Here is a 26,817-nt window from a genome sequence, read left to right on the forward strand (position 1 = left end):
AAGTCTTCAATGTAAAAACCCAGTGTTGTTCACATCGCTGGAGTTGATGATCCCAGTCGCTCCCTCAGATATTATGATGTATCTGATCTAGAACAAAACAATGAAACTGTTCAAAAGTGTGTTTAATGGCTGCACAATGTGCCACTAGCGATGCTCCCACTTTCATGCGGGTTACACATGATCTGTGTTCATTCATACGGATGTATAATTTCCTGGTGGTTTTGCCAACATAAAATTTATTGCAAGGGCATCGTAATATATACACTATATAATCAGACTGACAAGTAGCCTTTGATGCCATACACCGGCTTAATAAAATTCACACATTCCGCTGTAATGGTACAGGTCTTACAACTGCGGCATTTAAAATGCCCATGTTCAGCTTGTACAGATGAATTATCTTTCTTTGCTGGTAAATTTGCTGGACATAATAATTCTTTCAAATTTCGTTCCCTCGAATCCCCAGCTGATCGTCTTGAAACAATGGATGTGTCTGGACAATATCCCAATGTTTCCTAATGATCTTGGGAAGATAAGTACATAACTATTGCCATACTGGGAAAGACCAAAGGTCCTTGGAGCTCAGCATCCTGTTTCCAACAGTGGCCAATCCAGGTCACAAATACCCGGCAAGAACCCAAAAATGTACAAAACATTTTATACTGCTTATCCCAGAAATAATCGCTATAACAAGGAGAAAAGATATGAGGAAAGGAGAGAAGAAATGAGGAGAATATAAGAGTGGGAAGGGAAGGAGGAGTGGAGGCATAGTGGTTAGTGCAGCGGACTTTGATCCAAGGGAACTGGGTTCATTTCCCACCACAGATCCTTGTGACCTTCAGCAAGTCACTTAACCCCCCATTGCCCCAGGTACAAAGTGAGTACCTGTATAATAGTATGTAAACTGCTTTGATTGTAACCACAGAAAGGTGGTATATCAAATCCCATTCCTTTCCTTAGATGGGGAAGAAATTGAGGAGGAGGGAGTGAACATAGAGGGGAGAAGGAGTTTTTAAAAGGAGGGAAAGTGAGAGATAAGGGTGTGGGAAAGAAGATAGATGAGGAATTGTGAAGAGGTGGAAGAGGAAGGAAGGTGATGAGAGATTAGGGTTGGAGAAGAGATGAGGGAAAGAGATAAGGGCAGCAGGAGGAGGCAAGATGTGAGAGGTGTTGAAGGATGAGTGCTGGGAGAGGAGAGACATGTATGAGAAAGAGAAGTAAAGATGGTGTGAAAGAAAGAGGAGAAAAAGAATGGATGAGAATAGATAGGATAAGGAAAATGCAAAAGGAATAGGACATACAGATCAAATCATCAAAAGGAATGATGGCAGCAGGGTGGAAAAATTTAGAGGAAAGACTGATATAACAGAATGAATATGAGGAAGAGGAAAAATGAATGCATGAAGAAAGGCTAGAGAAATGAACTGGAAATATAAAAGAATAAAGAAGCTGAAAAAGGATTAAGAAAGATAAGGAAGAAAATAAAATAAAAGATCAAGAACGAGAAATTTGCAACTGAACAGATGTGAGGTTTGAAGCTGGTAGATTTGAGCATAAGGATTGTGTGTGTGAAACAGAGAGAACTAGGGTGGAATAGAAGACATTGTTTGTATCCTGTCACCTCCACCCCCCCCCCCCCCCCCCCCCAAAAAAAAAAAAAAAACCCACAATGTCAATCTGAGAGGGTTGGAGAGATAGTTATCCTCACTACCATTCTGACCTTTTTATTTCTTACCTCTCCCCCAAACTAAGTAGGCAAACTACACTTATGACTAGTAGAAAACACCAGTAATTTTGCTCAGGATTACTATGATATGACCCTTGAGGAACAACTGGGCCACAAAGTTTTGATACGATAGTGGTTTTGGCACAAACTATACACAGGTACCAACTGGCTTGTCCTGAAAGGTGACGGTGCAGAGTCTGCATGGCCAGGTTTGCAGTGTGTGCTGAAACAGGGGGGGGGAGGGGGGCAGGGGACTTTTGGACACTGCCATTTGGGTACCAGTGACTTTTGGGCACCACCTTTTGGGCACCCGTGACTATTGAGCACTGCCATTTGTGCTGTATTCCTTAAAAACTGTTTCTCTCTATATATAATGCTCTCCCTGTGTGGCTCCTGCCTCACTGATGCTGCATGGAATTGTAGCGCCTCCTTGTGGCTACAGGGATATCACAGTGCATAAGTAGTTTTTCCAAATTCAAAAGCATTCTTGAAGTTCACATTTGGATTAAAGTTACCCTAAGTTGTTTCTATGTTTCTTTTATAATTGTAAACTGCTTAGCTGTTATGATTTGAGGTATATTAAATAAATTTGAACTGTGAACTGTGAATTGTATTTATACCTTTAGATGTAAGTGAGAAGAATAGATAACTATACCCCCCCCCCCCCCCCTTTTACAAAGCTGCCCTAGCGGCTGCTGCATGTTAATGATGGGCTATGTCGGAATTACTGCACCAATGCAAAAAAAAAAAAAAAAAACAGAAGAAACAAGTCTCCACAAAAAATATGATAAAAAAACAAAACAGCGAAGAAGACTAAAAATAATAAAAGGACGACGCTTCAGATGAAAATCCAAATAAAAATTCAAAATTTATTGATCGTTGAATATGACTCGACACAGCTATGTTTCGGTCCAAAGGACCTGCATCAGGAGTCTTCCACGATCATATGAGTCAGTCCTTTTATTCGTAATTCGATTGTTGTTCTTGAACTGGAGCTGCAGCGTCTCTAGCAGCAGAGTGAAAAAGTGTTCTGAATAGCACCTCTCGAAAGATTTCTAATCTCAAATGTAAACTCAGATCAAAAAAATGTATTGTTCCTCACCTACCCCCTACCCCCGTTTACTAAGCCATGCTAGCGGCTGGCAGTATGATGATGCCGACACAGCCCATGGGAAGAGGGAGAGAGGCCACTAGACTACCACAGATAGGGGCAGGTACAGGAAGTAGTCCAGGGCAGGGTGGTTAGGTTGGAGTGAGAGAGGGGGTGCCCAGTCCTCTCAACCAATCTTTCTAAGCTGCCCCGGACCTGACACAAAATTTACCATGCGTTGTTTTTTGTATTTTTTATTCTATGTAGCTGCAGGATAGTAATGACCACATTAGTATGCATTTTAATGTGGTCTGTGGTAAGGATTTCTGTGCAAGTTAACACCCGTACTGAAACCCTTTCTGCATTGCTACACCTGTTTAGCAATTATGATAAAATTATATTGATTTGATTTATTAATTTGATATACCGCTAATAGTTCAAAGACATGGTGCAGTTTAAAATACTAAAAATGGTACAATAATTTAAAAAAAAAAAATACAACTTAAGTACACATTAAAAAAAATAAAACCTTAAAAACAACTCTCTCATCCTACCTCCTATCTAATTTAAACTCTTACCACTGCCTCGCCCTCCTCATTGCCTCCTTCTCCAAATTCCATAACAAATGCCCTCCTTTTAGGGACTTACCAAGAAGGTCACACCTCGTATCTAGTGACAACTCATTCCACCAGTAAGGACCTGTTTAAAATACTGCTATTTGGGTGGGTGAAAGTGGGGAGTGGCCTAGTGGTTAGGGTGGTGGACTTTGGTCCTGGGGAACTGAGGAACTGAGTTCGATTCCCACTTCAGGCACAGGCAGCTCCTTGTGACTCTGGGCAAGTCACTTAACCCTCCATTGCCCCATGTAAGCTGCATTGAGCCTGCCATGAGTGGGAAAGCACAGGGTACAAATGTAACAAAAAACGAAAACAACCTCTATTGCTGGAAGATCAAGCAAATTCCTCTGAGAAGATTGAAATATTCTGGACAGTTGACAACAATGGAGCTTATTAGCCAGATAAGGCAGTTGGTCCCTATACAGGCTGCATACATCATATACCACACCTTGAAGCATATTCTGAATGCCACCAGCAAAGAATACTCAGCAGTTGAGTCACATAGACCCACCTATGTACCCCAAGCAACAATCTGGAAGCACTTTTTGCACTGACTGTAACCTATAGAGATAGATACTGGGGCAACCAAGCACACATAATCACAGCACTCCAGCCTGTTCATGATTAATGTTAACACTTGCAAGACCAGACTGGCACATTCCAAAAGCACAACACCAAAAGAGGTTCTTCAAATCAGAAACAAATAGCATACAATAGAAACCAGAGCGGATCTGGAGTCCAAGGAAATCGTTACTGAAATAGACCAGAGACATGGTCATATTTTGCCCATGTGGCATCAGATCTCTCTATATTATAAGCCCACAGAGGTGCTCTCTAGTGTGCAGTGGCCCTCTAGTGGCTCCTGCCCTGCCTCACCAGCCCTTTGCCTCAGGGAACCACCTTGAAACCAGACTTCTCTGTGACTGCGTTGACTCGGGCCTCTATGTTTGGGCCTCCCCTTTCCCTCAGGGTGGCCTCTTCATTAACCTTCAGTCCTGGCCCGGCCTCCCCGCTGTATCTCCTGGTAACCAATCCACCTTCCCAGTTCTTCTAGTGGGGCCCCCTGGGCCACCCTTCTCTGGAAGATACACAGCTTCCTCTGCTTGCCAAAAATATGCAAATTAGCTGGTTGCATGTAAATTCAGTTTATTAGAACTTGGTTACAATCTTTTGGGAACCTGGCTTTCCAACTCTTATTCTTTGACTGTGAAGCACCCCCCCTGAGACCATTTACTGGGGACATCTGGGTCTCAGGGTATAACAGCAACCTCCCCTGGATAGGACACACTTTCTTCACCTTAACCTTACGGTCCTATCCTCCACCCCACGGCTGTTTGTTCTTTTTAAACACTTCACAGTTCCAACTCAATATTTTGGGGACTTCTAACCCCAGGCTTTGGCAGCCTGCTTTACCTTGTCAGACACACAGTCCTTCCTCCTCAGCACCGGGATCACACAGTTCCGGCCCCCAGGCTCCCATCTCCTCTCCCTCGGGCAAAACTCCCTCCTCTGCTGAGAGGAAGCTATTTATGAGGTGTCCAATTAACCTCCCCACCTCTTGAGACCTCGCCCCTCTGGTTCCAGAAAGATCTGGCCTAGAAATCTCTTCTCACTCCCCCAGCTAGCTCTCTGGAGCTCCCCCTACTGGTCCATACATGCCACTACTCAGCTAGATCCCCGGAGCTCCCAGTTTTCCATGGGAGAGTGCCCTCTGGCGGCCTCCTCAAGTAAGGGCAGACATTGTGGTTTATCACAATATAAAAGGCAACACCAACGCTCTATGAAGCCTCCAGCCGGAAGTGTGAAGGGGGCGAGATATCCGGTTTCCCTATGAGTGTCTGCCCCGCCCTCTCTGTAACACAAACAGTCAGTGAAGGAAAACAGCAGAGCACGAAATCAAATCGCTGGCTCTGTAATAGTGAAGGACTCAGAGGGGGGAGGGGAGAGAGGGCAGAGAGCAGGGACACACACACTCCCACATGCACACAGAAGAAAACCTTGCTAGCCCCCCCCCCCCCCCCGTTTCATTTGCATCAGAAACAGGGCTTTTTTACTGAAGGACTCAGAGGGGGGAGGGGAGAGAGGGCAGGGACACACACACTCCCACATGCACACAGAAGAAAACATTGCTAGCCCCCGTTTCATTTGCATCAGAAACAGGGCTTTTTTACTAGTATCTTCATAATTTCCCAAGAAAAATATTTAATAAATGCATACTATAGATATAGAGATAGAAATATCTATCTATATCTATCTATCTATAGATAGATAGATAGATAGATAGATATCATGTTTGATATTTCTGTTCAAGTACAATTATTTATTTCCTTACCCTCATTACTAGAGCTGCACTATTCAACCAAATAAAAATAATAAAAAATATTATTTGGCTGAATACAAATACCAATACAAATAATGGGCATTGAGCTTTAACATAATAAAAAAAAGAAACAAGGTGAAATTACAGATCAAGTGCTTATTTCAGTAGGATTTATCATCGTAGAGCTCCGGATTATTTGTATTCAAATTTAAATCACTATTCGGGCGAATACAAATAATGTATTTGGGGCACTATTCGGGGCCGAATCAAACTGAATACAAATATTTGGTATAGCCCTACTCACAACCCCCATCCACATTGCTCTATCCCTCTCTCTCCTAAACCATAATGAGCTCCTCACTTCCTTTTATATGTTGCTCTGCCATCTCCTGGCAAAACATGAACATGATTTTATCCCTTAATTAACCTACATACCAGTCACACTGTAACCTAAAGCAGGGAAAATTGCCACTTACCACTGTAGCCCTAAGACAAGACCACAAAATTCTTTATACAATTGAAACATTCTTTGCACGATTAAAACATGCTGCACAGTTTGTTTTAATTTATTTGTTTTTGGGTTGCTTTTTTTTAAACCAACAATAGTTATTTTGTGTAACAAACAAAATATTGTAGTGGAACCTGTGCAGAGTGCCAGAGTCAACTCTGACCACCTTGATGGGCAGACTGGATGGACTGTGCAGGTCTTTATCTGCCAACATTTACTAAATTACATATTTAGGGGTCCTTTTACTAAAGTGCACCGAAAAATGGCCTGTGCTGTTGTAGGTGCATATATTGGACGTGTGCAGGTCCATTTTTCAGCATGCCTGCAAAAAAGGCCTTTTTGGGGCTGAAAATGGACAAGTGGCAAAATAAAAATTGACACATGTCCATTTTGGGCTCGAGACCTTACCACCACCCATTGACTTTGCGGAAAGGTCTCATACATTAACCGGGCGGTAATCGTTAGCAAGCATACACTGCCGATTACCGCCTAGTTAGCGCCACGCGGTAGAAAATAAAAAATATTTTCAGACACGCATATTGGACACACGGAAAAAATTGAATTACCACCCGGGGCATGTGGTAGCCAGGCAGTAGTTCCAAATTACATAGTAACATAGTAGATGACGGCAGAAAAAGACCTGCACGGTCCATCCAGTCTGCCCAACAAGATAACTCATATTTGCTGCTTTTTGTGTATACCCTACTTTGATTTCTACCTGTGCTCTTCAGGGCACAGACCGTATAAGTCTGCCCAGCCCTATCCCCGCCTCCCAACCACCTGCCCCTCCTCCCAACCACCGGCTCTGGCACAGACCGTATAAGTCTGCCCAGCACTATCCTCACCTCAAAACCACCAGCCCTGCCTCCCAACCACCGGCTCTGGCACAGACCGTACAAGTCTGTCCAGCACTATCCCCGCCTCCCGATCTTGACTAAGCTCCTGAGGATCCATTCCTTCGGCACAGGATTCCTTTATGCTTATCCCACGCATGTTTGAATTCCGTTACTGTTTTCATTTCCACCACCTCCCGCGGGAGGGCATTCCAAGCATCCACTACTCTCTCCGTGAAAAAATACTTCCTGACATTTTTCTTGAGTCTGCCCCCCTTCAATCTCATTTCATGTCCTCTCGTTCTACCACCTTCCCATCTCCGGAAAAGGTTCGTTTGCGAATTAATACCTTTCAAATATTTGAACGTCTGTATCATATCACCCCTGTTTCTCCTTTTCTCCAGAGTATACATGTTTAGTTCAGCAAGTCTCTCCTCATACGTCTTGTAACGCAAATCCCATACCATTCTCGTAGCTTTTCTTTGCACCGCTTCAATTCTTTTTACATCCTTAACAAGATACGGCCTCCAAAACTGAACACAATACTCCAGGTGGGGCCTCACCAGCGACTTATACAGGGGCATCAACACCCCCTTTCTTCTGCTGGTCACACCTCTCTCTATACAGCCTAACAACCTTCTAGCTATGGCCACCGCCTTGTCACACTGTTTCGTCGCCTTCAAATCCTCAGATACTATCACCCCAAGATCCCTCTCTCCGCCCGTACCTATCAGACTCTCCCCGCCTAACACATACGTCTCCCGTGGATTTCTATTCCCTAAGTGCATCACTTTGCATTTCTTCGCATTGAATTTTAATTGCCAAACCTTAGACCATTCTTCTAGCTTCCTCAGATACTTTTTCATGTTTCCCACTCCCTCCGTGGTGTCCACTCTGTTACAGATCTTAGTATCATCCGCAAATAGGCAAACTTTACCTTCTAACCCTTCGGCAATGTCACTCACAAATATATTGAACAGAATCGGCCCCAGCACCGATCCCTGAGGCACTCCACTACTCACCTTTCCTTCCTCCGAGCGAATTCCATTCACCACCACCCTCTGGCGTCTGTCCGTCAACCAGTTCCTAATCCAGTTCACCACTTCGGGTCCTATCTTCAGCCCCTCCAGTTTATTTAAGAGCCTCCTGTGGCGTGCATTGGACGCGCGTAGGTGTCTACATGCCTTAGTAAAAGGGCCCCTTAATTTCTTCTTTTTTTTTTAAAAAATCTTTTTATTGAAAAATGTTCTTAAACTTTACAACTTGCAATTTAACAATATAACAGAACAGAAAAGCATCCTCTGTAACTAGTACAGAAATTCACAAACTGCTTATTTAAAGTCCAGGAGATCTAAAAGAAAATAATAAAGATATCAATAAAGGTGATCTGCAGTTATGTTATAATGGCCTGAGTCCAGGTACTGATCTTGGCACAATATGAGTCTAATGGTGCCCACGTTTTTAATGAAGATTGAAGAGTATGTTGCTTAAGTGCCAAAGCAGCTTCATACTTTCTTATTACACATAGGTGGCTCCACCATTCCATAAAGTTTAGTTGCGAGTTGTCTTTCCAGTTGCATATGATAAGATGGAGAGCAACTGCTATCATAGTGTTAAACAGTTTTTGTTGATCATCTGGTATTATAATGTCTGGGTTGGAGGCACATAAAATGATGGTTTTGTAAGAAATATCCAAGTCGCTGGGCAGGTCAAATATTAAAACTATTCTATTCCAAATATAATTCCAATAGGCTTTAACAAGGGCCCCTTAATTTCTAATCAGGAAAGACACTGGATGTTTCTCTTTCATATTTCGGTGACAATAGCCTCAGTTCATTGTGAGCTAAACTGCTAAATAGAGCTTAGCTCTTGAAAGCTTGTCACAAATATATTGGCAGTCCACTAAAAAACTGGTCTTAAAAGAGAAGCCACAGGATACAACTGTAGAAAGAAAGCAATCTGGTCCAAAGCAACTGGGAAATCACAAAAATGACAAAAAACACCAGTATAGCAGCAGTGTAACAACATAGAAGTTTATTCACATGTCAACCATTTATTTGCTATGAATCTATTTGGACAAATACCACAAGGTAGATATTCAGTCACCAGTGCTGTTATTTCTGAATATTCAATGCTGGGCCTGGTGTAGGCGTATGTATTGGACGTGTGCAGGTCCATTTTTCAATGAACCTGCAAAAAAAAGGCCTTTTCTAAAATGGACGTGCGGCAAAATGAAAATTGGTGCACGTCCATTTTGGGCCTGAGACATTACTGCCACCCACTGACTTAGCGGTAAGGTCTCACATGTTAACTGGGCAGTAATTGTCAGTGCGTGTACAATGCCAACTACTTCCCGGTTAGTGCTGCGTGCCGTAAAATTTTCCGGCGCACATAGCAGATGCGCATAAAAAATGAAATTACCACCCGGGCGACACAGTAGCCAGGTGGTAGTTCAAAATTGACACATTTAGGACATGCGTACAGTGGTGGAAATAAGTATTTGATCCCTTGCTGATTTTGTAAGTTTGCCCACTGATAAAGACATGAGCAGCCCATAATTGAAGGGTAGGTTATTGGTAACAGTGAGAGATAGCACATCACAAATTAAATCCGGAAAATCACATTGTGGAAAGTATATGAATTTATTTGCATTCTGCAGAGGGAAATAAGTATTTGATCCACCACCAACCAGTAAGAGATCTGGCCCCTACAGACCAGGTAGATGCTCCAAATCAACTCGTTACCTGCATGACAGACAGCTGTCGGCAATGGTCACCTGTATGAAAGACACCTGTCCACAGACTCAGTGAATCAGTCAGACTCTAACCTCTACAAAATGGCCAAGAGCAAGGAGCTGTCTAAGGATGTCAGGGACAAGATCATACACCTGCACAAGGCTGGAATGGGCTACAAAACCATCAGTAAGACGCTGGGCAAGGAGACAACTGTTGGTGCCATAGTAAGAAAATGGAAGAAGTACAAAATGACTGTCAATCGACAAAGATCTGGGGCTCCACGCAAAATCTCACCTCGTGGGGTATCCTTGATCATGAGGAAGGTTAGAAATCAGCCTACAACTACAAGGGGGGAACTTGTCAATGATCTCAAGGCAGCTGGGACCACTGTCACCACGAAAACCATTGGTAACACATTACGACATAACGGATTGCAATCCTGCAGTGCCCGCAAGGTCCCCCTGCTCCGGAAGGCACATGTGACGGCCCGTCTGAAGTTTGCCAGTGAACACCTGGATGATGCCGAGAGTGATTGGGAGAAGGTGCTGTGGTCAGATGAGACAAAAATTGAGCTCTTTGGCATGAACTCAACTCGCCGTGTTTGGAGGAAGAGAAATGCTGCCTATGACCCAAAGAACACCGTCCCCACTGTCAAGCATGGAGGTGGAAATGTTATGTTTTGGGGGTGTTTCTCTGCTAAGGGCACAGGACTACTTCACCGCATCAATGGGAGAATGGATGGGGCCATGTACCGTACAATTCTGAGTGACAACCTCCTTCCCTCCGCCAGGGCCTTAAAAATGGGTCGTGGCTGGGTCTTCCAGCACGACAATGACCCAAAACATACAGCCAAGGCAACAAAGGAGTGGCTCAGGAAGAAGCACATTAGGGTCATCGAGTGGCCTAGCCAGTCACCAGACCTTAATCCCATTGAAAACTTATGGAGGGAGCTGAAGCTGCGAGTTGCCAAGCGACAGCCCAGAACTCTTAATGATTTAGAGATGATCTGCAAAGAGGAGTGGACCAAAATTCCTCCTGACATGTGTGCAAACCTCATCATCAACTACAGAAGACGTCTGACCGCTGTGCTTGCCAACAAGGGTTTTGCCACCAAGTATTAGGTCTTGTTTGCCAGAGGGATTAAATACTTATTTCCCTCTGCAGAATGCAAATAAATTCATATACTTTCCACAATGTGATTTTCCGGATTTAATTTGTGATGTGCTATCTCTCACTGTTACCAATAACCTACCCTTCAATTATGGGCTGCTCATGTCTTTGTCAGTGGGCAAACTTACAAAATCAGCAAGGGATCAAATACTTATTTCCACCACTGTACGTGCCTGCGCTGCTTAGTACAAGGGCCCCTTAAACACCTAAGTGACACTGCGTAAAGATTGGACCGGCTTTTATGTGGTCTGCTATAACTGCATAACTTAGTTGTTAACTGCTGAATATCAGTACTTAACTGCAAAAGTACTGACTCCATCCACAGACTGGCCACAAAATAGCCAGCTTTCAGTTTAGCAGTCTGCAGAGATATCAATGACACTAACTGGTTAAGTGCCACTGAAAATCAGCGGATAACCCTCCACAAACGATTTAACCACACAAGAGCCATTTGTGGCTGTTTAAATTGCTTTGAAAATCAACCCCCCCAATTTTTTTAAGAAATGGAGTCTCTGGAATGAATTTTGCCAAATGCAAAGTTCAGCTAGTTATTCCACTGTACTTTTTTAAAAATCTGTATTTTCATACTTTCATTTGCCTATGCATCTAGTATCTCCTATATTTTCACTTTGCTTTTTATTTAACACATTTTATAATTGGAAGCATTCGTCTGTTATTTGATTACTTTATGCACCTACTGGTTTTCTGGATCAGCACCTTTGAGGCAGGTATGAATATGCACAAAATGTATTCTGTTGTGCTAAGTAGTAAATGACACACAGACATTAATAACATCGCAATTGTTCTGTTTACTTTAATTAAGTTTTCTTCAATAAATAAAATTTTGCTAAGGTTTTCCAGTAAATAACATGTGGTGACAATTTTACCACTACAGGAGTTATGATGCCAAAAACAAATATAATGACTGATTTCTTTCCAAATAAGTCACACAAAGTTAAAGAAAATGTTTAGCAAACAGTTGGTCACCATAAAACAGAATCGCCAGGCATAATATTGGCACTTGCATTGCATTCATTTGTCACACACACATGAACAATAAATACTATGACAACTTTATAAATTGGAAAAAATGGGGGGGATCTCGCGATGCTATGAGCTGATCAGTCGCTTCGCGCTACAGCTCCGGGACTCCGGCTCCTAAACGCCCCCAAAATAACAGAATAAGACTGATTTGCTCCCCTCACTTGACTATAAGCAACGGAGAATTTTATGGACAGATATCTACGCCGTTCACCCGGTCAGATGGCGCATAAAGCGGTGAAAAAAGAGAAAAATAAAACCGGGACTGAAAACAAAATGGCGGACAACGAAGGCGAATTGAGAACGGAGTTCTCGGAAGCCCAACTAACGCAGATTACAACAGCGGTTATGAAGGCACTAGCCCCGCAATGGGACTCCTTGTCCGAAAAACTTGATAGTTACGCAGCTGGCTTTGACGGCTTACAAACCCGCGTGGGAGACGCGGAGACTCGAATAACGGCTCTGGAAGACGATGTGAGAACACATGGACCTGAGATCGCCAACTTGAAGCAGCAATTGCTAGATCTGGCTGATAAGTTTGAAGATCTCGAGAATCGCTCGCGGAGAAACAACATAAGGTTAGTTGGCCTACCTGAAAGCATACCGGAGGCTAATATGGCAGAGTGGCTGGAACATTGGCTGGGCAAGGAGCTGGCTCTGACCGATTCAAGAGGACCATTAGTAGTAGAAAGAGCCCACAGAGTAGGCCGCAAAACTGAAGACACTAATCGGCCCCGAGTGGTAATAGCCAAAATATTGAATTATAAACATAAGCAAGAAATCCTACAAGGCTTCAAATTAAAGAGAGACACTCTGACCTATAATGCCAAACGAATATTGATCTTCCAAGACTTTTCCCGGACGATACAAGAAAAGAGGAGACAATTTCACCCCCTCTGTACAATGTTGATTAAGAAAAAAATCAAATTCATGCTAACATATCCAGCTCGGTTGCGAATATTACACCAAGAGAAGTGGCAGCACTTTGACACAGTACAACTCGCAAGAACATTCTTGAGCGGCCACGGATTGCTGGCGGGAGACTGAGAGTGGCTGGATAACCACGGGAGTTTGGTCATGAGGCATAAGTCACTTGCAAGGTGAGGGAAGCACGAAGAAAGAGGGGGGCGGGCGGGAGTCGGGGTTCCTTGGTGTCATAAGAGATCCTCGCTTTCAGCTAGCGCTGGAAGGTAATACAGGGTTTTGGCAGAGGGAGAGGGGGGGAGGGGAGGGAAGGAGGGGTGGGAAGAACAGGCAATTAATAATGTGTGAAAACGAAGCTTCTGGGCAAGGAGGACGGCGATTAATAAGGGAGGGCAGATGCCGTCGATCCCCGGGAAGGGAAGGAATAGACAAAAAATTAGGCATAATACATAGATCGAGGACTTATACAAAACAACACCATGTGATGCAAACATGCCAATTAGACTAGCTACATGGAACGTAGGGGGCATAACTTCCCCCATAAAAAGAACAAAAATCTTAGCTGCCCTAAAGAGACACAAAATAGACATCGCTTGTTTACAAGAAACGAGGCTGTCGGACCTAGAACATAAAAAACTAAAAAAGCAGTGGGTCGAAGAGGTTTATGCAGTGTCGGCCCAGGGGAGGAGGGGAGGGGTGGCTGTCCTGGTAAAGAAGGGAGTGCCATGCAAATTAACTACAGTAGAACGAGGAGAGCAAGGGAACTACATGCTGCTCCAGGGGTGGGTGCAAGGGGAAAAATTCCACTTGCTAGTACTATACGGTCCCAATATACCGGATAAGCAATTTTTCCAACGTCTGATGGCTAGATGTTTAGCAATTCGGGAGGGGGAGCTGATGGTAGTAGGAGATTTCAACTTGATTTCTGACCCCTCCCTAGACTGCTCAGCGACCGCATCCCCATATTACAGAGGTTATAGATCTCAGATGTGGCAGACTTTCACCAACACACTGGGACTGGTGGACACCTGGCGGACCTTCCACATGGGGGAAAAGGATTATACTCACCGTTCCCGGGCCCATAACACACAAGCTCGCCTAGATTACATATTAACAGACCGGTCTCTGTTCTCCCGGATACAGGCAGTCCACATAGGCCCTGAGGAGATCTCGGATCATGCCCCGGTGTGGGCAGATATTGCATTTACTTTGGGGACAGAGGGAAGTGGCCCAGGCTGGCGTTATCCATCTTATTTGGCTGGGGACCCTCACTTCAACCAATATATACATACTAAATGGGCTGAGTTCGCAGAGTATAACGCACAACATAAGGACCGGCCTAAACTATACTGGGCATCCTCGAAAGCAGTGCTGAGAGGTGACATAATTGCCTATGTGTGCAGAAGGAAAAAACAACTGGCGAACAGTATACTACAATTAGAAAAACAAACCCAAGTAGCTAAAAGGCAGTATATTAAAAATCCTAATGCGCACACTATGGAGGCCCTGAGAGCGACACAGATAGCTCTTAACACTCTTATACATGAGAAGACTACTCACTCCATGAATTATCAGAAATATAGGCTAAAACGATTTGGGAACAGATCAGGGAAATTGATGGCCAGGATAATTAAGGGGTGGGGAGGTTCCAGGGTTATAGAAGCCATTAAAGGGCCTAATGGACAGATAATAAATAACCATAAAACAATAATCGACCAATTTACGAAATATTTTGCCTCTTTATATGGGGCAGATGTGGGGGAACAGGGGGCGCCCTCGGAGATCCTACACTATTTAGAGCAGGCGAAGGTCCCCAAGCTTACAGAGCTAGAACTAGAAGCCTTGAATGCACCTTTACAACTTACCGAATTACAGGCAGCGATAAAAACTTTAAAGACATGCTCAGCCCCGGGACCTGATGGATACCCTGCAGAATACTATAAAAACCTACCGATGGAAGTAGTGGGAGATCTACTAGCTTATTTTGAAGAGGTAGTTGAGACAGGTTCATTTCCCTTACATGAAAATACAGCACTCATAACCCTGATCCCGAAACCAGAGAAGCCCAGAGAGCAGATGACGTCTTACAGACCCATCTCCCTCATAAATGTAGAAGTAAAGCTGCTAGCTAAGATAATGGCGGAGAGGATGGCGGTGCCTCTTGCTAGGATGGTGACCCCTGAACAGGTGGGTTTTGTCAGAGGGAGACAGTCTTCCTTTAATGTCCGACGTCTGCTGCTTGCAATGGCTCGCTGCCGGGCGGGAGGAAATCCCGCCCTGGTAGTGAGCCTTGACGCAGAGAAGGCTTTTGACAGAGTCGCCTGGCCATATCTTTTCCAAACGCTAGAATACATGGGCTTTGCTGGATGGTGTGTGGAGGTGATACGGGCACTTTACAAAGATCCACGGGCGGGACTGTTGGTGAATGGAGTACAGGGACCGAGTTTCCCGATAATGAGGGGGACTAGGCAGGGTTGTCCCCTATCGCCACTCCTCTTTACTGTAGCCCTAGAGCCCCTGCTCCGAACTGTGATATTAGCGGAGGAGGTGAGGGGGGTTGTTCTGGGGCGTGAGCAAGTCAAACTCTTAGCTTATGCTGATGACCTACTCCTGGTGCTGCGGGAACCAGCATGCTCTCTCCGGGGCATGTTGACCTGTCTAGAGACCTATGGACGCTACTCTGGATTTAAACTGAACTATGACAAATCCTGGGCACTCCCAATAATGCCCTCGGTGAGGAGCGCCTGGCGTGGACCTTTCCTCCTCAGATGGGCAGAAGATTCCCTCAAATATTTGGGAATACGGATACCAGCAGACTTGAAGAAACTATATGAACTTAATGTGACTGTTTTAATGGCAGATACTAAATCAAAGCTGGAGGGATGGGAGAACCTTCCAATATCCTTGTTTGGACGAGTGGCACTATACAATATGTTCATTATCCCAAAGTGGCTATATGTCTTCCAAACAGTGCCCCTTTACCTTTCCAAAACGGATGAACGAAGGCAGAATAGACTTTTAAATAAATTCCTGTGGAGGGGAAAGAAGCCACGGCTCCCGTTAAGGATAATGTGCACCCCAGTGGAATATGGGGGGGTGGGCCTTATTAGCTTGCGTCATGCGACTGTCGCATGTGAAATGCGCCATATCAATGACTGGCATAGGCGAACCTCAGACTTTTCAAACACCCCCCTGGAGAGGCAGATGTCCCCGGCTATAGACTTGGGATGTCTCCTACATTTGCCAGATGGGGAGACTCCTACGGAACTACGTCAGTCAGGCATAATACCGGCGGCGCGGGCCGCGTGGCGCTGGATATGCCGACTCCATCATTTCTCACCAAAGGTAACACCATTCCTGCCCATATGTGGCAACCCGAGGTTTCCTGCAGGTACTTTGTATCCAACATTTGAACGCTGGGGGAGACTTGGACTCAAATATTTGCTGCAAGCAGTTACCGATGAAGGGAAAGTTAGACCTTTTGTGGAATTACAAAGAGAATACAATATCCCCAACAAAGACTACTGGCACTATTATCAGCTGGCACATTATATTCGGGGCCTCCCTTGGACGGACCTGACTGAAGATGTCAGGGAAGAACTGTCGTCGGCACTCTCCTTTGAGGCTCAGCAGCGAGTGCCACTGACCTTCCACCACAGATCTATCAAAGACTCAGCCTCTGAGTTGGATTATAAAAAATTAGCAGAGGCCTGGACCAAAGACCTCGGGACCACTATTCAGGTGGAGCACCTCAAGTCCTTTATTCTGGGCATTCGTAAGAGGTCCAGATTCACTGAGCACTGGGAGATCTGGTATAAATTGGCGCTCCGAATGTACATTTCTCCACGTAGAGCATTCCACATGGGGACCTCCGCCTGGGGAGAGTGCCCGAGATGTGGTGCAGAAGGCGTACTGATTGGTCACATGTTCTGGGGATGTGGGAGTGTGGAGAGGCTGTGGAGAAAGGTGCTGTTGCAGGTCTCTGCTTGGTGGGGAGCTAGGTGGCACTACGATGTCTTATTGCTGTTTGGCAGACCCCGCCTAGGATTACCAGCGCCTAGAGGCTATAAACCTTTTGCCAATAAGGTGACTCTAACAATACTTCAGTTACTCCTGACGGGATGGACGTCCGGACAGTCCATAGGAATTCAACAATGGCGTATCAAGTTGATTGAATTGATGAGGCTTGAAAGGCTGGAGATACAGGACTGGAGTTCGGAGAGAGGTGTGGAATTCCAGGACTGCTGGAACCCCTTCTGGAGATCGTTGTCATCTGGAGCTCGAAGCAGACTGTTAAATGTTTAAATGTTTAAATACTTGCCTGTTCTTCTACTGGGGGGGGAGGGAGGAAGGGAGGGATAGGGAGTTAACAAAGGGAGGGGGAGGGGGACAAAAATAAAATGTTTGGTGACGCAGTTAGAGATGAAGTTATGACATGATTTCGTTTATGTTCGTGTTGGAGCATTGTAACAAGTGTGTTACCAATAAACAGATTTAAACATAAATTGGAAAAATAATTTTGGCTGTAGCTTTATTAACCAATCAAAAATTCATAACCAACACAAATAAAAATGTTATTATTAATATTTCAATGCAACCTTCATTTTTCTTATTACCTTTTATAAAACTAGCCAGTGCCGACCTAGCTACACATATTTATTCCATCAAATGTATTAATACTCCATGAACCACCTTGTAAAATGAGACCTGCGGTGACGTCAAGGCCTCACTTCTGCTTCTGACGGTTTCGCACACAAGCAGATTACACTGTAAAATCCATATAGCCAGTAAATTCATTGTCCTTAAATGAAGGCTGCTTGAAAAATTCTCATTTAAATTACCGCAGCTGCAACTTAAAATATCCCAACTACAAAATTACCCAAGATCCCAATCCCAACCCTCACTCTTCTAAATTTTGGGAGGAATTGGATGGGATAAAATTTCTTGCTTCAGTTCCCTCAACTATCTTTCCTCCTTGCTGCCTATCAAGGCGGGACTTGGGCGTTCCTAAGACATGGACGTCTTTCAGCAATAATGGAACAAAACAAAGACATCCAAGACTAAATCTTTTTGAGCTAGATCTGTTTTTATAACAAACAGCTACAGTGGGCATTGAACCCACTTCCTCAGGATCAAGCTCTGCTGCACTAACCACTAGGCTACTCCTCTACTCCATACAACAGGTACCCCAAATGACCACTGGAGGGACTCCGGGATCACCTCCCCTTACTCCCCCAGTGGTCACTATCCCCTTCCCACCCCAAAAAAAATGTGATTAAAAATATTACTTGCCAGCCTCAGATGTTATACTCAGGTACATGCAGGTCCCTGGAGTAGTCCAGTAGTGGTACAATGCACTGCAGACAGGTGGACCCAGGCTTATACCTCCCCCTACTTGTTACACTTGTGGAGGAAACTGTGAGCCCTCCAAAACCCATCAGAAACCCACTGTACCCACATATTGGTGCTCCCTTCTCCAGTAAGGGCTATGGTAGTGGTGTATATTTGGGGGTAGTGGGTTTGGGGGGGGGGCTCAGCAGACAGGGTAAGGGAGCAATGGTCAGATGTGGGAGCATTTTATAAAGTCCACTTCAGTGCCCCCAAGGATGCCCTATTGCTTTCCTGGGATGTCACTTTTCCACTATTCTACCTGATGCCAAGCTTTCTATATATATTTTTATAACATCTGAGCCTTGTGTTTATTGTTTATCATTAGATTTGGGCTTTGAATTCAGATCTATAGATGAAAAGGAGGTCTCATCATAGCAGCCAACTTGTATGTGCCCAAGGAAGGGTTATTTCCATTGGGCTTAGCACCCCCAATAATTTTGAAAAGTTGGCTCCTATGGGTCTCATTACATATATCTAAATACCAGAGTGCTATTTTTCCATACTTCATAGCAAGAATGTACATTCCCTAATTACCTGTCCCAATGCAACTGACGCTTTTACCTCCTCAGTGCATGTAAATGGTTTCACCCCTATGTGGATTCTCTGATGCCATGTGAGGCTTTCTGTCCAACCAAAGCTTTCACCACACTCAGGACATGTAAATGGTTTCACTCCTGTGTGTATTCTCTGGTGCATTGTGAGGTTTACCTTCTGACCAAAGCTTTTACCAGACTCTATACATGCAAATGGTTTCTCTCCCTTGTGGACTTTCTGATGCACTTTGAGATTTACATTATAACCAAAGCTTTTTCCACACTTAGAAAATGTGAATGGTTTCACTTTATTGTGGATTTTCTTGTGTGTTTTGTACGTTTTGCATTTGGATGCATTTGTTTGAAAATGGACCAAAAAATAAAACAACCAAATCACAAAACATTTTTCAAAACAGCATTTTCAAAAGGAAAAGATAGACTTATTTTTGTAGAAAATTACCTTTCCTGTTCTGATTTTGGACATTTTACAAAAAACGTCCAAATTCAAACTTAGATGTCATATCCAAAAATGCCCCTTGTGCATTTGGCTTGTCCCAAGTCACAAGGAGCAGCATCAAAGCCCGCTGCACTAAACATTAAGCTACTCCTTCTTGCATTAGGACGTCTTTTGTTCAAAAATGGACCAAATCACAAATAGACGTCCATCTTTTTCAAAAATTACCTTCTTTCCTGTTCGGAATTTGGACGTCTTTGTAAAACATCCAAATTCTGATTTAGATATTTCTTTTGAAAATGTCCCTCTATAAGACTCCCATTGCAAAATAATTAAATTATCTTCTTATTGAGTATATATCTCCCCCGCTACGACCCATTTTTCTTTTATCCCTTCACCATAACAAAATATATATAGGCACCAATTGATCTTATGGGTTTTCTCTATACTCAAAGCCAAAAAAGAGGGAGGAAACCCATATTAAAATATAAATATGTATTTAAAATCCAGAATCAAGGGCTGCAAATTATTCAAAACACAGCAGCATGGCTTATATCGGGCTGCTCCTCTTCCAGCATATTAGTCCTCCCTTGAAAGAATTTCATTGGTTACCCAAAGAGAAAAGAGTTCATTTTAAAATACTACTTTTAATACATTGAGGGGCATAATCGAATGGGGACGACCATCTCTAAGGGCGCCCATCTCTAAGGATGTCCCGGGGAAGGGGCGGGGAAACCCGTATTATCGAAACAAGATGGGCGTCCATCTTTCGTTTCGATAATACGGTCGGGGACGCCCAAAATCTCAACATTTAGGTCAACCTTTGAGATGGTCGACCTTAGAGATGGTCATCCCCGGTTTTCGGCCATAATGGAAATAGAGGACGCCCATCTCAAAAATGACCAAATCCAAGGCATTTGGTCGTGAGAGGAGCCAGCAATCGTAGTGCAATGGTCCCCCTCACATGCCAGGACACCAACCGGGCACCCTAGGGGGCACTGCAGTGGACTTCACAAATTGCTCCCAGGTGCATAGCTCCCTTACCTTCAGTGCTGAGCCCCCCCAACCCCCCCAAACCCCACAACTGTACACCACTACCATAGCCCTAAGGGGTGAAGGGGGCACCTACATGTGGGTACAGTGGGTTTCTGGTGGGTTTTGAAGGGCTCACATTTACCAGCACAAGTGTAACAGGTAGGAGGGATGGGCCTGGGTCCGCCTGGCTGAAGTGCACTGCACCCACTAAAACTGCTCCAAGGACCTGCATACTGCTGTCATGGAGCTTGGGTATGACATTTGAGGTTGGCAAAAAGTTTTAAAAAAAAATTTTTTAGGGTGGGAGGGGGTTGGTGACCACTGGGGGAGTAAGGGGAGGTCATCCCCGATTCCCTCCAGTGGTCATCTGGTCAGTTTGCACCTTTTTGAGGCTTGGTTGTGAAAAAAAATGGACCAAGTAAAGTCGACCAAATGCTTGTCAGGGACGCCCTTCTTTTTTCCATTATCGGCCAAGGACACCCATCTCTTAAGTACACCCCAGTCCCACCTTCGCTACGCCTCTGACACCCCCTGTGAACTTTGGTCATCCCCGCGACGGACTGCAGTTGAGGGCGCCCAAAATTGTCTTTCGATTATGCCAATTTGGGCGACCCTGAGAGAAGGGCGCCCATCTCCCGATTTTTGTTGGAAGATGGGCACCCTTCTCTTTCAAAAATGCCCCTGATTGCATTGTATTATATGATTTTTATTCCATCTTTACCCAGATAGTGCAAAGTGGATTGCATTCTCAAGAAGACTTCCAATTAGAAGGCATTGAAACGGGATTCAGATTTTTATTTGGGTACAGTTTTAGAAATGTATCATCCAGTCTGCGGGTACTTGCCGTTTATCCATTCCAGCCTTGAGGAAACTTTATTTCAAAGCGACCAGGCTGAGTATGTTTTCAATTGCAGGTCCAGTTTTATGGAATAAACTTCCACTACAAGTTAGAACAATGAACGACACTAGTCAATTAAAAAAAATTGTTCAAAACATATCTGTTTTGTGAATCACATTAGAGGGATAAGTTCATAGGTTCACATAGCTTATTTCAAGATTGGAGAAAGGATGAGCTTTTAAGCAGTGCAGGCTGATATTTGATGATCAGGTTATAGTTATTGTGTCTTTTTGTTGCTGTTTTTGGTTTTTTTATTGTGTTTTAATTATGAAGGTGATTTTTTTATGATTATATACATTAATTTTTGGTATTTGCCTAGGTAATTAGACATAATATAATCTTATAAACTAAACTATAAGGTATTTGTCTCTTGCCCTTTGCCTTTGAAGGGGTAGTTTGATCTACATGGATATAAATACAACATATATATATAGGGCAATTTTCAAAGGTATTTCTGCTGAGAAAGTCACTTTGAAAATTACCCCCAAAAGGAAATGTATGTGTGCTGTCTAAAACGTGCATGCTTTTCACTGTGAGCAAAAGGGTAATACATGCACCCACAAGCCCTCCTCTCTTCTCTTCTTGTCGGGAAGGTATTTTCAAAAATAATCTCCATGTCCCAGACCTGCAGGCTCTCTTTTCAGTACAGGCTTCTCTCCTCTTTCGGTTTTAGAGGTGTAATTATCAACATAGGCTACTGTTAAGATGGATTATTTTACAATTAATAAATACTATTTTAGCACAGGTCCCATAACTCATCTTAACAATAGCCCATGTGAATAACTCCCCCCCACCTTTAGTTGGTTTAACTTGGTTTTTAGATTTTATTAGATGTCTTTCCAAATCCAAGTTCAAGGTACATTATATATTCAGCTTTAGTAGATATTATCCCTGAAGTTGATGAGTGTAAAGTTTTGGTCAATGCTAGATTTTATTTTTTAAAAAAGGTACTATCTTGGCTGTTTTGATAAAGCTTAGGTGGGCAATAGGTGTTAGGCTAGTATACAATAGGAAACTTAGGACAAGTGATCCTGAGTTGAATCCCTGAACTAAGCCTTTGAAGAAATATTAAGTGAAATGTTCCAGCCATCTACTACTACTACTTATCCATCTTTGCAGATAAACAACTAACGTCATGCATAAGGAGGAGGCGTATGATAAGTCGCACTCTTCATATACAGGTACTGGCCCTGCACAGCATATATATCTTTTTGGATGCAAGAGCTATTTGACTATTGGGACTAGAGAGTATAATTAGTGAAGGTTGTTCAAATGCTAAGAAGCTTCATTGAACATTATCCATTATTTTATTTGTTACATTTGTATCCCACAATGTGGCTTACATAGTTCCGGAGAGGTGGTTACAGACTCCGGTGTGAACAATACAGATTGGTTAGTACAAGTACAATTAATTAGAATTGGGATGATTTGTCCCATGCAGATTGCAAGGGTGGGATCTGCAGCAAGGGATAGGGTATTGTCTGTTTCTGTCACGTCTGTGGCCGTGACCACCCTCAACCTTACCTTCTTTCTGGGGGTCAGCAGCTCTGCTGGCTTCTGTCTGTCTTTGTGTTAGTCTTGTCTCTGTCCGGGTGTGCTGATTGCTTCACTAGACCTCACCTGTGTGGGCTATGCCTCTCTAGGGAGCCAGCATCTAAGATGGTTGCCACCAGCTCTGTGCCAGCTTCCAAGATGGCTCCTGCTTGTCTTTCTTGTGGGCTCACTTCCTATGTGTGTCAAGCCTCTCTTTGGGGTCAGTGTACTTCCTGCTTCTGTCCTGCTGGGGGTGACATCATCAGTGAGAGCCTTCATAAGGAAGTGCTGTGCTTGCAGTCAGGGCCTTTGCATGGTGTTATGCTCTTAGGCCAGGTCAGGTTAGTAAGTGTCTGCTGCACTACTGCTTAGCCTCTCTCTGGGTTCCAGACCAGCTTCTTTCAGTGTCTGTGTGTCTGTGGACTTCGGGTCCTTCCTGGCTTACCCTGTGTTTGGGGTGAAGCCTCTGTTCCTGGCTTGCCCTGTGTTTGGGGTGAAGCCTCTGTTCCTGGCTTACCCTGTGGATAGGGTGAAGCCTCTGTTCCAGGCTTACCCTGTGGTTGGGGTGAAGCCTCTGTTCCAGGCTTACCCTGTGTTTGGGGTGAAGCCTCTGTCCGGGTTAGTTCTCTGTCTGCATTGGAAGCCTCAGCCTTTGTGAGTTCCCCAGTCGGGTTGTGGAACGGCTGTGGCTTCAGACCCTTGGCCTATGCTTCCTGGTTTACTCTGTCTGCTCTGTTGTCCACCCAAAGACCCTGGGCCTGATATTCCTGGTTTACTCTGTTTGCTCTGCTGCCTGCCCAAGACCCTTGGCCTGTTATTCCTGGTTTACTCTGTTTGCTCTGTTGCCTGCCTAAGACCCTTGGCCTGTTCTTCCTGGTTTACTCTGTTTGCTCTGCTGCCCACCTATGACCCTTGGCCTGATATTCCTGGTTTACTCTGTTTGCTGTGCTGCCTGCCCAAGACCCTTAATCCTGTTTGTGCTTAGCTAGGGTTCCCCGGTTCCCCGCTCTGCCTAGCTAATATATATCCTGAGTGTATATCCTGAACCTTGCTTGTATATCCTGAGGGTATATCCTGAACCCTACTTGTATATCCTGAGGGTATATCCTGAACCCTGCTTGTATATCCTGAGGGTATATCCTGAACCCCGCTTGTATATCCTGAGGGTCTATCCTGATTCTGTCTTCTGGTTCTTGCTAGTGGCTGTGCAGCAGCTCCTTGTCTGAGTTTAGTTCCTAGTCTAGTCTCCCTCGTGTTTCCTAGACCCAGGGTGGGTCCTCTGGATCTTCAGTTCCTGCCTTATCCTGCAAGTCCTGCCGGCCACCTGCACTTTGGAGCTCAACTCCGGAGGAACGGTGGCTAAGTGCAGGTGAAGCTGTTCCTGTTTCGTCTGTTCTAGTTGCCTGCCTTGTACTACTCCAGTCCAGAGTTCCAGTACTGCTCTTCTGTGTATCCAGTTCCAAGGTGGTCTTGCCTTCAGCTGCCGCTCCTCAGCAGCGGCCCAAGGGCTCATGAACTCCAGTCCTGCCACGAGGACCTGACAGAATGCCAAGGCCCTCGAGAACGCGACAGTTTCCTAGTTTGATGTATTTCATTATTCAGTGTTTATGTCTGTTCTGTGGGGTATGCCTTTTTGAAAAGGTGAGTCTGGGTTTTTTTTTTTGAAGTTTAGATGGTTATTCGTGGTTTTCAGATCTTTTGGCAATGTATTCCAGAGCTGTGTGCATGTAACAAGAAATAATTTATACTTGGGGACATCTAGAGCTCTCACTAATATTTATAAGTTTTAAGATATATATATATTGAATAATTCTCCACCAGTTGCCCTATAAGGCAACAAGATTCACAATTGCAATGAATTAAGTATTATCTCTATTGAAATGCAGTATCCTGCACTGCAAGATTTAAAAGCGTGTACCCAGGACACAAAAGACCATCTATTTAGTTTCAGAAAAGGTTTATTTAATATACAAATCATGTAAATAATATTGCAAGAGGTAGTTTTAAGGATCTTACAGAGAATCTGTGCTTAAAGTAAGGTAGCAGGTTTAGATATGAATTATTAACTTACAGAAAAGTCTTTGTTACAAAGCTGAGTGATGAGCACATGGCACATGGTCACAGGAGAGAAGGGTAGAGCTGTAGGTCCCCAGAGCAGCAGATCCCAAGAAGCAGAGTGCTAGCTGGGCTGCTCCCAGTCTTTTTATAATGTTCCCTGAGTTGAAGTTTGCAGAGGATCTTGGGTATTGTAGTCTGCAGAGAAACATGGCCACATGCCATCAGCCCTTTGTCTTCACATGTGGCTGAAGTCTTGTCTGAGGGGGGGGGGGGGGGCACTGAGTCCTCTGTGGCAAATGGTTTATGGCTTCCTGTTTATTCTTTCCTTCTGAGTCAATAGCTGGAGTTACACCTTCCCAGACCCTCTGACTGCAGTTTTCTGTTGATCTCTGCAGATGTCTTGGTTATCCATCCAGTCAGCTTTTGTTACCAGTCCTTGTTAGGTCTTTTAGGCAGAGGAAGCTATATCTCTGTGAAGCCAGTACCTTTTGTCTCTGTTAAGTGTTTGTAATTGACTAGCCCTGCTATCAAAAGTTCCCAGGAAAAGGGAGGGGAAAGAGGGACTTGAAGTTCAGATCAGTTTCCCTGTTGCAGTTTCAATTAGTCTTTTAAAAACTGTATTTTTATATTGTTATATATTTGTATCTGATTCAGCCCAATCAATAATTATGCTACACATTTAATTTTGACAATTAAACTCATATCATGTTACATGCATATGTAAGAAACGCTGGACGCATATGTTGATTTATACTTCAATCACTTGCTTCTTGGGAAGTGAAGGTTTAGGTACATTCTTTCTGATTCAATTGTGTTTCTAATTGGTAAGTCGATTAATTCAGTCATGTAGCCCGGAGCTAAGCCGTGGATTATTTTGTGAATGAAAGTACAAATCTTGAAGGCAATGCATTCTTTGATAGGTAGCCAGTGCAGTTTTTCGCTTTCAAATCTTGTTTTTCCATAAAAGAGCCTGGTCGCCGTGTTCTGAGCTGTTTGAAGTTTCCTTAAGATCTGTTCTTTGCATCCCGCGTAAATTCCATTGCAGTAATCGACATGGGTTAGTACCATTGTTTGAATCATATTATGAAAAGTTTCCCTCGGGAATAATTGTTTTACCCATTTGAGTTTCCACATTGTGTGGATCATTTTCTTTGTAGTGGCAGTGGCTTGGTTCTCTAGAGTTAAGTTGCTGTCTATGAGATTGGGAGAGTATATTCCTGGGGATGTAAGGCTGTGGGGTGTATTGTGCTATGTTGGGATGAAAGAATGAGACAGTGTGTTTTTTCTTTGTTGAGTTTTAATTTGAAAGCCGATGCCCAGGAATCCATTATGCTTATGCTGTTCTTTATTATGTTGGTGATTTCTGATGGGTTCGATTTGAAAGGTATATATATTGTGACATTGTCTGCATACAGAAAAGGGTTAAGGCCTTGATTGGCAAGTGACTTGGCTAGTGGGGTCATCATTAGGTTGAACAGAATGAGTGAGAGGGGTGATCCCTGAGGTACTCCACAATCGGTTTTCCAGGATGGTGAAATGTTCAAGTTTGACTTTACTTGACATGACCTTGCTATTAGGAATTCCTTGATCCATTTGAGTATATTCCCTCCTAGTCCTATCTTGTCTAGTATATTGTGGTCTACCATATTGAATGCACTCAACATTGGAGTAGGAGGATGTCATGTGATATGAGGTCCCATAGTCATATATTTAAAAATATATATACTGTATGAACATACAGTTAAAACTGATAAGAAAGCAAAACATTTTTTGTACATAGGACAGGTGTCTTTGGGAAGTATTTTATAAAGGTTACATGTGTGCCTATGTGCTTTTATACAATAACCTTTAAAAGCTGCTGCCCAAAGTTACACCTGCTCCTAGCTAGGAGTAACTTTGAGCATATTAATGATATGCCTTCATTTGAAACAATATATTCCAAAATCATTTC

This window comes from Microcaecilia unicolor, chromosome 2 (assembly GCF_901765095.1).
Source record: "Microcaecilia unicolor chromosome 2, aMicUni1.1, whole genome shotgun sequence".
Classification (NCBI taxonomy): domain Eukaryota; kingdom Metazoa; phylum Chordata; class Amphibia; order Gymnophiona; family Siphonopidae; genus Microcaecilia; species Microcaecilia unicolor.